This window comes from Dama dama, chromosome 29 (genome assembly GCF_033118175.1).
Source record: "Dama dama isolate Ldn47 chromosome 29, ASM3311817v1, whole genome shotgun sequence".
NCBI lineage: Eukaryota > Metazoa > Chordata > Mammalia > Artiodactyla > Cervidae > Dama > Dama dama.
Genome location: NC_083709.1, coordinates 47,602 through 60,116, shown reverse-complemented (window position 1 = coordinate 60,116; position 12,515 = coordinate 47,602).

Here is a 12,515-nt window from a genome sequence, read left to right as displayed (position 1 = left end):
TCACACCTTTTCAGGGTCTTCATGTTTTCAACACTGCTTCATGCTCCTCCAATTTTCAGACCGTTTCATGCTCCTCATATTTTTGACACGATTTGAAGGTCTTCATATTTTTCACACCTTTTCAGGGTCTTCATGTTTTTCTACACCGCTTCATGCTCCTCCTATTTTTGACACCTTTTGAAGCTGTTCATATATTGCACACCTTTTCAGGCGTTTCATGTTTTTGACCACCGTTTTATGCTCCTCATAATTTGACAGGTTTTGATGCTCTTCATATTTTTCACAGCTTTTCAGGCTCTTCATGTTTTTCAACACCACTTCATGCTCCTCCTATTTTTCAGACCGTTTCCTGCTCCTCATAGTTTTGACACATTGGAAGCTCTTCATATTTTACACACCATTTGAGGCTCTTCATGTTTTTCAACACCGCTTCATGCTCCTCCTATTTTTCAGACCGTTTCATGCTCCTCATGTATATAACACCTTTGGAAGCTCTTCATAATGTTCACACCTTTTCAGGCTCTTCATATTTTTCAACACCGTTTCATGCTCCCCCAATTTTTCAGACCGTTCCATGCTCCTCATATTTTTGACACCTTTTGAAGCTCTTCATATATTTCACACATTTTCAGGCTCTTCATGTTTTTCAACACCATTTCATGCTCCTCCTATTTTTCAGACCGTTTCATACTCATCTCGCTTTTGACACATTTTGAAGCTCTTCATATTTTCCACACCTTTTGAAGCTCTTCATATTTTTCAAACGTTTTCAGGCTCTTAATGTTTTTCAACACCGCTTCTGGCTCCTCCTATTTATCAGACCGTTTCATGCTCCTCATATTTTTGACACGTTTTGAAGCTCTTCATTTTTTTCACACCTTTTGAAGCTCTTCATATTTTTCACACCTTTTCAGGCTCTTCATGTTTATTACACCGCTTCATGCTCCTCCTATTTTTCACATCGTTTGAAGCTCTTCATATTTTTCACACCTTTTCAGGCTCTTCATGTTTTTCAACACCGCTTCATGCTCCTCCTATTTTCCAGACCGTTTCATGCTCCTCATTTTTTTCACACCTTTTGAAGCTCTTCATATTTTTCACACCTTTCATGCTCTTCATGTTTTTAACCACCGCTTCATGCTCATCCTATTTTCCAGACCGTTTCATGCTCCTGATATTTTTGATACGTTTTGAAGCTCTTCATATTTTTCACACCTTTTGAAGCTCTTCATATTTTTCACACCTTTTCAGGCTCTTCATGTTTTTGAACACCGCTTCATGCTCCTCCTATTTTTCAGACCGTTTCATGCTCCTCATGTATTTCACACCTTTTGAAGCTCTTCATATTTTTCTCAACTTCTCAGGCTCTCATGTTTTTGAACACAGTTTCTTGCTCCTCCTAATTTACAGACCGTTTCATGCTCCTCATGTATTTCACACATTTTGAAGCCCTTCATATTTTTCACCACTTTTCAGACTCTTCAGGTTTTATAACACGGTTTCATGCTCCTCCTATTTTTCAGACCGTTTCATGCTCCTCATATTTTTGACACCTTTTGAAGCTCTTCATATTTTTCACACCTTTTCATACTCTTCATGTTTTTGAACACCGCTTCATGATCCTCCTATTTTTGAGATGGTTTCATGCTCCTCATATTTTTGACACCTTTTGAAGCTCTTCATATTTTTCACACGATTTCAGACTCCTCATGTTTTGAAAACCGCATCATGCTCCTCCTATTTTCAGACCGTTTCATGCTCCTTATGTATTTCACACCTTTTGAAGTCCTTCACATTGTTCACACCTTTTCAGGCTCTTCATGTTTTTGAACACAGTTTCAAACTGTTCCTAATTTTCAGACCGTTTCATGCTCCTCGTATTTTTGACACCTTTTGAAGCTCTTCATATATTTCACAACTTTTCAGGCTCTTCATGTTTTTCAACAGCACTTCCTCCTCCTCCTATTTTTCAGACCCCTTCATGCTCCTCTCATTTTTGACACCTTTTGATGCTCTTCATATTTTTGACACCTTTTGAAACTCTTCATATTTCTCACACATTTTCAGGCTCTTCATGTTTTTCAACACCGCTTCATGCTCCTCCTTTTTTCAGACCGTTTCATGCTCCTCATATTTTTGACACCTTTTGAAGCTCCTCATATTTTTTACACCTTTTGAAGCTCTTCATATATTTCATACTTTTTCAGGCTCTTCATGATTTGCAACAACACTTCATGCTCCTCCTATTTTTTAGACCGTTTCATGCTCCTCTTATTTTTGACACCTTTTGAAGCTCTTCATATTTTTCAAACCTTTTCAGGCCCTTCATGTTTTTGAACACCGTTTCATGCTCCTCCTATTTTTCAAACCATTTCATGATCCTCATGTATTTGACACCTTTGAACGTCTTCATTTTTTTCACACCTTTTCAGGCTCTTCATGTGTTTCAACACCACTTCATGCTCCTCATCTTTTTCAGACCGTTTCATGCTCATCTCATTTTTGAAACATTTTGAAGCTCTTCATATTTTTCACACCTTTTGAATCTCTTCATATTTTTGACACCTTTTCAGGCTCTTCATGTTTTAGAACACCGCATCATGCTCCTCCTATTTTTCAGACCGTTTAATGCTCCTCATGTATTTCACACATTTTGAAGCTCTTCATATATTTCACACTTTTTCAGGCTCTTCATGTTTTTCAACACCAGTTCATGCTCCTCCTATTTTTCGGACCGTTTCATGGTCCCCATATTTTTGACACCTTTTGAAGCTCTTCATATTTTTCACATCATTTCTGTCTCTTCATGTTTTTCAACACCGCTTCATGCTCCTCCAATATTTCAGAACGTTTCATGCTCCTCATATTTTTCACACTTTTTGAAGTTCTTCATATATTTCACACCTTTTCAGTCTCTTCATGTTTTTCACAAATTTTCAGGCATTTCATGTTTTTCAACAATGATTCATGCTCCTCCTATTTTTCACACCGTTTCATGCTCCTCATATTTTTGACACCTTTTGAAACTCTTCATATTTTTCACACCTTTTCAGGCTCTTCATATTATTCAACACCTCTTCATGCTCCTCCTATTTTTCAGACCTTTTAATTCTCCTCATATTCTTCACACATTTTGAAGCTCTTCATATATTTCACATCTTTTCAGGCTCCTCATGTTTTAGAGCACCGCTTCATGCTCCTCATATTTTCAGACCGTTTCATGCTCCTCATACATTTGACACCTTTGTAGCTCTTCATATTTTTCACACCTTTTCATGCTCTTCATGTTTTTCAACACCGCTTCATGCTCCTCCTATTTTTCAGACCGTTTCATGCTCCTCATATTTTTGACACGTTTTGAGGTTCTTCATATATTTCACAGCTTTTCAGGCTCTTCATGTTTTTGAACAACGTTTCATGCTCCTCCTATTTTTCAGACCGTTTCATGCTCCTCCTTTATTTCAGCCGTTTCATGCTCCTCATATTTTTGGCACCTTTTGAAGTTCTTCATATTTTTCACAACTTTTCAGGTTCTTCATGTTTTTCAACACCGCTTTATGCTCCTCCTTTTTTTCAGACCGTTTCATGCTCCTCTTGTATTTCACAACTTTTGAAGCTCTTCACATTTTTCACACCTTTTCAGGCTCTTCATGTTTTTCAACACCGCTTCATGCTCCTCCTATTTTTCAGACCGCTTCATGCTCCTCATGTATTTCACACATTTTGAAGCTCTTTATATTTTTCACACGTTTTCAGGCTCCGCATGTTTTTGAACACGATTTCTTACTCCTCCTATTTTTCAGACCGTTTCATGCTCCTCATATTTTTGACACCTTTTGAAGCTCTTCATATTTTTCACACCTTTTCAGGCTTTTCATGTTTTTCAACATCGCTTCATGATCCTCCTACTTTTCTGAGCGTTTCATGCTCCTCATATTTTTGAAACCTTTTGAAGCTCCTCATATTTTTCACACCTTTTGAAGCTCTTCATATTTTTCACACCTTTTCAGGCTCTTCATGTATTTGAACACCGTTTCATACTCCTCCTATTTTTCAGACCGTTTCATGCTCCTCATATATTTGACACATTTTGAAGGTCTTCATGTTTTTCACACCTTTACAGGCTCTTCATGTTTTTGAACACCGCTTCAAGCTCCTCCTATTTTTCAAACCGTTCCATGTTCCTCATGTATTTCACACCTTTTGAAGCTCCTCATATTTTTCACACCTTTTCAAGCTCTTCATGTTTTGAATGCTGTTTCATGCTCCTCCTATTTTTCAGACCGTTTCATGCTCCTCATATTTTTGACACGTTTTAAGCTCCCCATATTTTTCACACCTTTTGAAACTCTTCCTATATTTCACACTTTTTCAAGCGCTTCATGTTTTTCAACTCCACTCCATGCTCTTCCTATTTTTCAGACCTTTTGATGCTCATCTCATTTTTGACACCTTTTGAAGCTCTTCATATTTTTCACACCTTTTGAAGCTCTTCATATTTTTCACACCTTTTGAAGCTCTTCATATTTTTCACAGCTTTTCAGGCTCTTCATGTTTTTGAACACCGCTTCATGCTCCTCCTATTTTTCAGACCGTTTCATGCTCCTAATGTATTTCACACCTTTTGAAGCTCTTTATATTTTTCACACCTTTTCAGGCTCTTCATGTTTTTCAACACCGCTTCATGCTCCTCCTGTTTTTCAGACCATTTCATGCTCCTTTTATTTTTGACACCTTTTGAAGCTCTTCATATTTTTCACACTTTTTCAGGCTCTTCATGTTTTTCAACACCAGTTCATGCTCTTCCTATTTTTCAGACCTTTTCATGGTCCCCATATTTTTGACACCTTTTGAAGCTCTTCATATTTTTCACATCATTTCTGTCTCTTCATGTTTTTCAACACCGCTTCATGCTCCTCCAATTTTTCAGAACATTTCATGCTCCTCATATTTTTCACACTTTTTGAAGCTCTTCATATATTTCACACCTTTTCAGTCTCTTCATGTTTTTCACACCTTTTCAGGCATTTCATGTTTTTCGACAATGATTCATGCTCCTCCTATTTTTCACACCGTTTCATGCTCCTCGTATTTTTGACACCTTTTAAAACTCTTCATATTTTTCACACCTTTTCATGCTCTTCATATTATTCAACACTTCTTCATGCTCCTCCTATTTTTCAGACCTTTTAATTCTCCTCATATTCTCCACACATTTTGAAGCTCTTCATATATTTCACATGTTTTCAGGCTCCTCATGTTTTAGAGCACCGCTTCATGCTCCTCATATTTTCAGACCGTTTCATGCTCCTCATATATTTGACACCTTTGTAGCTCTTCATATTTTTCACACCTTTTCATGCTCTTCATGTTTTTCAGCACCGCTTCTTGCTCTTCCTATTTTTAAGACCGTTTCATGCTCCTCATATATTTGACACCTTTGGAAGCTCTTCATATTTTTACCTCTTTTCAGGCTCTTCATATTTTTGAACACGGCTTCATGCTCCTCCTATTTTTCAGACCGTTTCATGCTCCTCATATTTTTCACACCTATTGAAGCTCTTCATATTTTTCACACCTTTTAAGGCTCTTCATGTTTTTGAACACCGTTTCATGCTCCTCCTATTTTTCAGACCGTTTCATGCTCCTCATATTTTTGACACCTTTGAATCTCTTCATATTTTTCACACCTTTTGAAACTCTTCTTATTTTTCACACGTTTTCAGTCTCTAAATGTTTTTCAACACCGCTTCTTGCTCCTCCTATTTTTCAGACCGTTTCATGCTCCTCATATTTTTGACACGTTTTGAGGATCTTCATATATTTCACACTTTTCAGGCCCTTCATGTTTTTGAACACCGTTTTATGTTCCTCCTATTTTTCAGACCGTTTCATGCTTCTCATGTATTTCACACCTTTTCAAGCTCTCATATTTTTCACACCTTTTCAGGCTCTTCATGTTTTTGAACCCCGTCATGCTCCTCCTATTTTTCAGACCGTTTCATGCTCCTCATATTTTTCACACCTATTGAAGCTCTTCATATTTTTCACACCTTTTAAGGCTCTTCATGTTTTTGAACACTGTTTCATGCTCCTCCTATTTTTCAGACCGTTTCATGCTCCTCATATTTTTGACACCTTTGAATCTCTTCATATTTTTCACACCTTTTGAAACTCTTCTTATTTTTCACACGTTTTCAGTCTCTAAATGTTTTTCAACACCGCTTCATGCTCCTCCTATTTTTCAGACCGTTTCATGCTCCTCATATTTTTGAAACCTTTTGAAGCTCCTCATATTTTTCACACCTTTTGAAGGTCTTCATATTTTTCACACCTTTTCAGGCTCTTCATGTTTTTGAACACCGCTTTATGTTCTTCCTATTTTTCAGACCGTTTCATGCTCGTTATATTTTTGACACCTTTTCAGGCTCTTCAGGTTTTTGAACACCGCTTCAAGTTCCTCCTATTTTTCAGACAGTTTCATGCTCTTCATATTTTTGACACATTTTGAAGCTCTTCATATTTTTCACACCTTTTCAGGCTCTTCATGTTTTTCAACACCGTTTCATGCTCCTCCTATTTTTCAGACCGTTTCATGCTCCTCATATTTTTGGCACCTTTTGAAGCTCTTCATATTCTTCACACCTTTTCAGGCTCTTCATGTTTTTCAACACCACTTTATGCTCCTCCTCTTTTTCAGACCGTTTCATGCTTCTCATATTTTTGACACCTTTTGAAGCTCTTCATATTTTTCACATCTTTTCATGCTTTTCATGTATTGCAACACTGCTTCATGCTCCTCCGATTTTTCAGACCGTTTCATGCTCCTCATATTTTTGACATCTTTTGAAGCTCTTCATATATTTCACACCTTTTCAGGCTCTTCATGTTTTTCAACACCACTTCCTGCTCCTCCTATTTTTCAGACCGTTTCATGGTCATCTCATTTTGGACACCTTTTGAAGCTCTTCATATTTTTCACACCTTTTGAAGCTCTTCATATTCTTCATACGTTTTCATGCTCTTTATGTTTCTCAACACCGCTTCATGCTCCTCCCATTTTTCAGACCATTTCATGCCACTCATATTTTTGACACTTTTTGAAGCTCCTCATATGTTTCACACATTTTGAAGCTCTTCATATATTTCACACCATTTCAGCATCTTCATGTTTTTCAACACCACTTCATGCTCCTCCTTTTTTTCAGACCGTCTCATGCTCCTCATATTTTTCACACTTTTGAAGCTCTTCATATTTTTCACACCTTTTAAGGCTCTTCATGTTTTTCACCACCGCTTCCTGCTCCTCCTATTTTTCAGACCGTTTCATGCGCCTCATATTTTTGACACCTTTTGAAGCTCTTCGTTTATTTCACACCTTTTCATGCTCTTTATGTTTTCAACACCACTTCATGCTCCTCCTTTTTTTCAGACCGTCTCATGCTCCTCATGTATTTCACATCTTTTGAAGCTCTTCATATTTTTCACACTTTTTCAGGCTCTTCATCTTTTTCCACACCACGTCATGCTTCTCCTATTTTTCAGACTGTTTCATGCTCCTCATGTATTTCACACCTTTTGAAGCTCCTCATATTTTTCACACCTTTTCAGGCTCTTCATGTTCTTGATCAGCATTTCATGCTCCTTCTATTTTTCAGACCGTTTCATGCTCCTCATATTTTTGACACCTTTTGAAGCTCTTCATATTTTTCACACATTTTCAGGGTCTTCATGTTTTGAACACCGCTTCATGCTCCTCCTATTTTTCAGACCGTTTCATGCTCCTCATATTTTTGTCACCTTATGAAGCTCTTCATATTTTTCACACTTTTCAGGCTCTTCATGTTTTTCAACACCACTTCATGCTCCTCCTATTTTTCAGACATTTTCATGCTCCTCCTATTTTTCAGACCTTTTCATGTCCTCATAATTTTGACACTTTTTCAAGCTCCTCATATTTTTCACACGTTATGAAGGTCTTCATATATTTCACAACATTTCAGGCTCTTCATGTTTTTCAACACCACTTCATGCTCCTCCTATTTTTCAGAGAGTTTCATGCTCCTCATGTATTTCACACCTTTTGAAGCTCTTCATATTTTTCACACCTTTTCAGGCTCTTCATATTTTTCAACACTACTTCTTGCTCCTCCAATTTTTCAGACCGTTTCATGCTCATCTATTTTTTGACACCTTTTGAAGCTATGCGTATTTTTCACAACTTTTCAGGCTCTTCATGTTTTTGAACACCACTGCATGCTTCTCCTATTTTTTAGACAGTATCATGCTATTCATATTTTTCACACCTTTTGAAGCTCTTCATTTATTTCACACCTTTTCAGGCTCTTCATATTTTTGAACACCGCTTCATGCTCCTCCTATTTCTCAGACCATTTCATGCTCCTCATGTATTTCACACCTTTTGAAGCTCTTCATATTTTGCACACATTTTCAGGCTTTTCATGTTTTTCACAACCACTTCATGCTGCTCCTATTTTTCAGACCGTTTCATGCACATCTCATTTTTGACACCTTTTGAAGCTCTTCATATTTTTCACACCATTTTCAGGCTCTTCATGTTTTTCAACACCGCTTTATGATCCTCCTATTTTTCAGACCGTTTCATATTCCTCATATTTTTGAGACATTTTGAAGCTCTTCATATTTTCCCACGTTTTCAAGCTCTTTATGGTTTTCAACACCACTTGATGCTCCTCCTATTTTTCATACCGTTTCATGGTCCTCATATTTTTCACACCTTTTGAAATTCTTCATATTTTTCACACATTTTCAGGCTTTTTTTTTTTTCAAAACCGCTTCATGCTTCTCCTATTTTTCAGACCGTTTCATGCTCCTCATGTATTTCACACCTTTTGAAGCTCTTCGTATTTTTCACACCTTTTCAGGATCTTCATGTTTTTGAACACCGCTTCATGCCCCTCCTATTTTTCCGACCGTTTCATTCTCCTCATATTTTTGATACCTTTTGAAGCTCTTCATATATTTCACACCTTTTCAGGCTCTTCATGTTTTTAACACCATTTCATGCTCTCCTATTTTTTAGACCATTTCCTGCTCATCGATTTTTGACACTTTGAAGGTCTTCATATTTTTCACACCTTTTGAAGCTCTTAATATTTTTCACACGTTTTCAGGCTCTTCACGTTTTTCAACACCGCTTCATGCTCCTCCTATTTTTCAGACCGTTTCATGCTCCTCATATATTTGACACGTTTTGAAGCTCTTCATATTTTTCAGCACTTTTCAGTCTCTTCATGTTTTCGAACACCGTTTCATGCTCTTCCAATTTGTCAAACCGTTTCATGCTCCTCATATTTTTGACACCTTTTGAAGCTCTTCATATTTTTGACATCTTTTCAGGCTCTTCATGTTTTTGAACACCACTTCTTGCTCCTTATTTTTTGCAGATCGTTTCATACTCCTCATATTTTTGACACCTTTTGAAGCTCTTCATATTTCTCACACCTTTTCAGGCTCTTCATGTTTTTCAGCACCGATTCATGCTGCTCCTATTTTTCAGACCGTTTCATGCTCATCTCTTTTTTGACACCTTTTGAAGCTTTGCATATTTTTCACAACTTTTCAGGCTCTTCATGTATTTGAACACCGCTTCAGGCTAATCCTATTTTTCAAAACATATCATGTTCATCATATTTTTCACACTTTTGAGGCTCTTCATATTTTTCACACCTTTTCATGGTCTTCATGTTTTTGAACACCACTTCATGCTCCTCCTATTTTTCAGACCGTTTAATCCTCCTCATGTATTTCACACCTTTTGAAGCTCTTCATAATTTTCACATCTTTTCATGCTCTTCATGTTTTTGAACACCATTTCATGCTCCTCCTATTTTGCAGACGGTTTCATGCTCCTCATATTTTTACACCTTTTCAAGCTCTTCATATATTTCACACCTTTTCAGGCTCTTCATGTTTTGAACACCGCTTCATGCTCCTCCTATTTTTCAGACCGTTTCAGGCTCATCTCATTTTTTACACCTTTTGAAGCTCTTCATATTTTGCACACCTTTCCAGGCTCTTCATGTTTTTCAGCTCCACTTCATGCTCCTCCTATTTTTCAGACCGTTTCATGCTCCTCATATTTTGACACGTTTTGAAGCTCTTCATATTTTTCACACCTTTTCAGGCTCTTCATGTTTTTGAACACCGTTTCATGCTCCGCCTATTTTTCAGACCGTTTCATTCTCCTCATATTTTTGACAACTTTTGAAGCTCTTCATATTTTTCACACCTTTTGAAGCTCTTCATATTTTTCACACCTTTTCAGGCTCTTCATGATTTTCAACACGGCTTAATGCTCCTCCTATTTTTCAGACCGTTTCATGCTCATTTCATTTTTGACACCTTTTGAAGCTCTTCATATTTTTCATACCTTTTCAGGCTCTTCATATTTTTCGCACCTTTTCAGGCTCTTCATGTTGTTGAACACAGCTTCATGCTCCTCCCATTTTTCAGACCTTTTAATGCTCCTCATAATTTTGACACCTTTTGAAGCTCTTCATATTTTTCACCCCTTTTCAGGATCTTCATGTTTTTGAACACCTCTTCATGCTCCTGCTATTTTTCAGACCGTTTCATGCTCATCTCATTTGACAGCTTTTGAAGCTCTTCATATTTTTCACATCTTTTGAAGCTCTTCATATTTTTCACACATTTTCAGACTCTTCATGTTTTTCAACACCGCTTCTTGCTCCTCCTATTTTTCAGACCGTTTCATGCTCCTCATATTTTGACATGTTTTGAAGCTCTTCATATTTTTCACACCTTTTCAGGCTCTTCATGTTTTTGAACACCGTTTCATGCTCCGCCTATTTTTCAGACCGTTTCATTCTCCTCATATTTTTGACAACTTTTGAAGCTCTTCATATTTTTCACACCTTTTGAAGCTCTTCATATTTTTCACACCTTTTCAGGCTCTTCATGTTTTTCAACACCGCTTCATGCTCCTGCTATTTTACAGACCATTTCATACTCCTCATATTTTTTACATTTTTTAAGGCTCTTCATATTTTTCACACCTTTTCAGGCTCTTCATGTTTTTGAACACGGTTTCATGATCCTCCTATTTTTCAGAAAGTTTCATGCTCCTCATATTTTTGACACCTTTTAAACCTCTTCATATTGTTCACACCTTTTCAGGCTCTTCATGTTTTTCAACACCGGTTCATGCTCCTCCTCTTTTTCAGAAAGTTTCATGTTCCTCATATTTTTGAAACCTTTTGACGCTGTTCATATTTTTCTCACATTTTCTGGCTCTTCCTGTTTTTCAACACCATTTCATGCTCCTCTTATTTTTCAGACCGTTTCATGTTGCTCCTATTTTTCAGACCGTTTCATGATCCTAATATTTTTGAAACCTTTTGAAGCTCTTCATATTTTCACACCTTTTCAAGCTCTTCAAGATTTTCAACATCGCTTCATGCTCCTCCTTTTTTTCAGACCGTTTCATGCTCATCTCATTTTTGACAGCTTTTGAAGCTCTTCATATTTTTCACACCTTTTCAGGCTCTTCATGTTTTTGAACACCGCTTCATGCTCCTCCTTTTTTTCAGACCGTTTCTTTCTCCTCTTATATTTGACACTTTTTGAAGCTCTTCATATTTTTCACACCTTTTCAGGCTCTTCATGTTTTTCAACACCGATCCATGCTCCTCCTATTTTTCAGACCGTTTCATGCTCCTCATATTTTTCACACCTTTTGAAGCTCTTCATATTTTTCACACCTTTTCAGGCTCTTCAGGTTTTTCAGCTCCACTTCATGCTCCTCCTATATTTCAGACCGTTTCATGCTGCTCAAATTTTCTACACCTTTTCAAGCTCTTCATATTTTTCACACCTTTTCAGGCTCTTCATGTTTTTGAACACAGCTTCATGCTCCTCCTATTTTTCAGATCGTTTCATGCTCCTCCTATTTTCCGACCGTTTCTTGCTCCTCATACTTTTGACACTTTTTGAAGCTCTTCATATTTTTCACACCTTTTCTGGCTCTTCATGTTTTTGAACACAGCTTCATGCTCCTCCAATTTTTCAGACCGTTTCATGCTCGTCATATTTTTCACACCTTTTAAAGCTCTTCATATTTTTCTCACCTTTTCATGCTCTTCATGTTTTTCAGCACCAGTTCATGCTCCTCCTATTTTTCAGACCGTTTCATGCTCATCTCATTTTTTACACCTTTTGAAGCTCTTCATATTTTGCACACCTTTTCAGGCACTTCATGTTTTTCAGCTCCACTTCATGCTCCTCCTATTTTTCAGACCGTTTCATGCTGCTCTCATTTTTTACACCTTTTGAAGCTCTTCATATTTTTCACACCTTTTCAGGCTCTTCATGTTTTTCAACACAGCTTCATGCTCCTCCTATTTTTCAGATCGTTTCATGCTACTCCTATTTTTCAGACCGTTTCATGCTCCTCAAGTTTTTGACACCTGTTGAAGCTCTTCACATTTTTCACACCATTTCAGGCTCTTCAC